General features: G+C 25.7%; 1 non-coding gene across 1 annotated transcript; it reads left to right on the plus strand.

Moving 5' to 3' along the window:
- The first annotated feature begins 3,377 nt into the window (after positions 1–3,377).
- On the plus strand, positions 3,378–3,459 carry TRNAS-GCU (transfer RNA serine (anticodon GCU)). The gene has a single exon. It is a non-coding gene; the product is annotated as a tRNA-Ser (tRNA).
- The last annotated feature ends 467 nt before the right edge of the window (positions 3,460–3,926 follow it).

A 3,926-nucleotide genomic window follows, 5' to 3' on the forward strand; every position in this document is an offset into this window, starting at 1 on the left:
CATCAGACATTTTCTTTGAGTTTAGAATCTTATTAAATAATTTAGTTAACTATGTCATGCCCATATCTCCCAAATACTTCCACACTTCAATTAATAATAATAATAATAATAACTAAAAAATTAAACAATTACCATAAAAAAAGAGTTATAAATTATACTTTATGGAGGGTGACAGAAAATAAATTTTTCAAGAAAAATGTCACTTGGTAAAATTATAAAAATATTTACTTGTTTTATATATATATATATATATATATATATATATATATATATATATAATTAATAAATTATAATAAATATAATTAAACTGTAAAAAATATTAATCTACCCCTATTGATCCGGATCAATTTAATCCGGGAAGCATTTTTGATAAACTAATTACTTATTGTTTATTTCCTCAATCGTTGCGTTCCATTTCCATAGTCGACTATTTACTGTTAAAAAAAAAAATAGTCGACAACAATTCTATCTGTTTCATTAATTACCTTATTTTGAAATGGAATAAAGCTAAATTTATTCATGTATTTATTGAGAAGTTTAATTTGGTTTAAAAATTTTGATTTTTATTCAATTTAACTAAATATTGAAGAATGTGTAATTCACTCACTACTTTTTTTTGCTTGAGTTGCTTTTTTATTATTATTTTAATATTTTAAAATTAATTACATAGTTAATTATTTTTTAATTTTTAACATAATTAATTATTTTTTAATGTTAGTTAATTATTTTTTAATTTTAATTTAATAATTGTAATTAGTTAATTTTTTATATTTTATTTTTAATATTAATTAATAATATGAAAATATAAAAATTAAAATTATTAAATTCGGACTGAACTAGCCGGTTGAGCCAGTAAACAAGTAAATCAGCCCTGATTTGTAATTGAACTAGATAATAAGGAAGTGACCTGGCATGACCCGATAGACTTAGTGGTTGAACCAGCGAATCGGTGTGATCCGATTGACCCAGCCAGTTCGATTATTCAATAAATTTTTTTTTTTATTTTTTTATTTTTAATATAGAAAATTAAACTCAAAATACCATAAAAAAAATTTTAAAATTAAATTAATTGAGCTAATTTAGTAGCTATGTTTTTTTATTTCAATATATTTATTTTTTAATAAATACTTAATATTTCATACGTTTTGAAAAGAGAATTATACATCTATAAAAAAAATTTTATATTATATTATATTACTTAAATACTTTTATATAAAATTTTAAAATATTATTAAAATTTATTAAATATAACTTAATAAATGTTAATATTTTATTTTAAATAATTATAATTTAATTAATTATATTTATTTATATTAATAGATATTATATTTAATTAATTTATATATTTAATTAATTTTTAATAACTCACTAATTGAACCATTGATCCACTAGTTAAATCATTGATGCATTATCTCGCTTCTTCCGCCGACTTAACCTCTGAGTTGAGTTAATAAAAATAATATTTTTAATTTTATTTAATTATAAATTGTCTAATTTTAATTAAAAAATAAAAATATAAAAAGTAATGATAATTCTGTGAGTCAACCTTGGGAACTGATAAAATAATATTTTTAATTTTATTTAATCATAAATTGTCTAATTTTAATTAAAAACATGAAAATATAAAAAGCAATGATATTTTTTAATATTATTAATTATATGAAAATAAAAATATATATTTATTATTTTTAATTTAAATTAAGTATACTTATTATAATTTTTTTTAATTAAATGCATGAAGATATTAAAATAATATTTTTTATATTTTATTTTTATTAATAATATTAAATAGTAAAAATAATATTTATTATATTTAAATTTAATTAATTATAAAATATAAAAATATATTCTATTGAAAAATAAATAATGCATATAAAATAATTTAGGGAAATTGATTTAGATTAGACATAAATTAAAAATTTTAAATGAAATTAAATTAAAAATTAAAAATAAACTCCAAATAAATACATAGACAAAATTCAACTTGATTCCTTTTTTTTTCCCTTGAACTTTATTCCATTTTGAAACATAATATCATAGAATTTTCCATAATGTCAGAGATTCGATCAACGGACCAGAATAATAATTGCATAAATACAAAGCATTTCCTTCAAACTTCCCTTAGTTTTTCCCTAATTTCAATTTTTCCGTCTGCTTTTCAATTTTTTTAAATGTCTTAAATTTCAGTTGCTTTAATTTTTTAGAGTTTTGACTTAATTTTAATATATATATAATTAAATTTAAATAATTTAATTCGTTAAGCGTAATTATAATTACTGGCAGGTTGGAGCCACGTTGTCTCTGACCGTTGGGTAAACCTTTATGCCCTGTCTTCACCGGCGCAATTACGGTGTCCCAAATCCCCATGCCATGTTCCCCCCGCTGATTTCCGTTTAATTCACAAAAAAGTATAATTTAATATTTTTTATAAAAAAATAATTATTTTTAAAATATTCAATATTCTTTTTTACTAGCATTTCTCCTCTCTCTTTCCGGAATTATGAATTTATTATATTCTCTTTGTTTTATGCTGCTTCAATTCCTTCCCTATTTATGCTTGTGGTGGGGTTCTGTTTGCCCTTGGTTTTGTTTTCCTCATGGAAGACTCTGGGGTCTTGGAGAGCTTGGACTCTCTTTGGTTCTTCTCCAATGTGTTGTCGACAATAACTCAGCCAATGGGTGAGGGAAACACAACCAAAGAAGACCCAACAGAACCCTCCAAGCCAATAGTCCAGACCCAGCAAAATGAGTCGCGAAATCCAGCATTTGACTCCCCCAGATGCCCCAAATGTTGTGAATTTAGTGCAGAAAGTGAGCCACTGAGGGTTGAAGTGCGGCAGAATACCAATGAAGAAGCGGAAACTCCAAAGAGAACAAAGAAAGAGGAGATCAGAAGTAGGAGGAGAAAGAGAAAGAGCAAGAGAAAGGTACTGGGAGAACTTGACTTGGCCATTGAAGAGAGATACCTTTGGGATTGGGAGTTGAATAGTAACAAGCAGGCATGTGGATATGGCATGTTTGGAATTGGAAGCGAAAAACATTTGGTGAAGATGCCACCATTAAGTGATGGAATGGCCATGAAAGAGCATCTCAAGTGTTGGGCTTATGCAGTCGCCTGCATGGTCAGATAAAATATTAGTTTCAGTTCAAGGTGGTGTGCTTCTTTGGTCTAACTCTTAGAACAATGTATTGTCTCTTATAGACTAATCTCTAATTTTATTTTCTTCTTTTCTTTCTCTTCTAATCTTTGTAATATTAGGATGTGATTAAGTAGTTTTGATGTAGAAAAGGTCCTGCTAATGTGGTAAGTGATTTTAGCTGTTTATTTCCTTCTCTTTACTGTTTTCAATGATTCAAGAAATGAAAGTTAGCATCTCGTGGCTTTGGCCGAGTGGTTAAGGCGCTTGCCTGCTAAGTAAGTGGGGTTTCCCCGCGTGAGTTCGAATCTCACAGGCCACGAATTCACTTTTTGCTGTTTTTAATCCCCCGAAGAAGCCATTTTAGCTCGTCTTCTTGATTTGAGAGTTCTATGTTACTTGTAGGGGTGAGCAATCGATTCAAATCAAACCAAACCGAATTAAATTATAAAAATCGAACCGTCAATTTTAGAAATCGAATCGAAATTGGTGAAAAATCGAATCGAATCGCTTTATTTCAGTTCGGTTCTGTTTAAACCGATCGGTTTGATTTTTTATTATTTTTTAATTTAAACTTGATTTTCAAGTTATTTGGTCTAATTTTAACTTTGGTTTGAACCTAATAACCATTAATCAATGAAATTAAACAATTAATATATATAAAATTAAATATAATTCATAAATTTTCAATAAAAATAAATTAATTCAAAAATCAATTCGGTTCGATTTGACTATATAAATCACTATTCGGTTCGGTTCGGTTTAACCGATTTTTTTATCTTCAAAATC

This window comes from Hevea brasiliensis, chromosome 11 (assembly GCF_030052815.1).
Source record: "Hevea brasiliensis isolate MT/VB/25A 57/8 chromosome 11, ASM3005281v1, whole genome shotgun sequence".
NCBI classification, from domain to species: domain Eukaryota; kingdom Viridiplantae; phylum Streptophyta; class Magnoliopsida; order Malpighiales; family Euphorbiaceae; genus Hevea; species Hevea brasiliensis.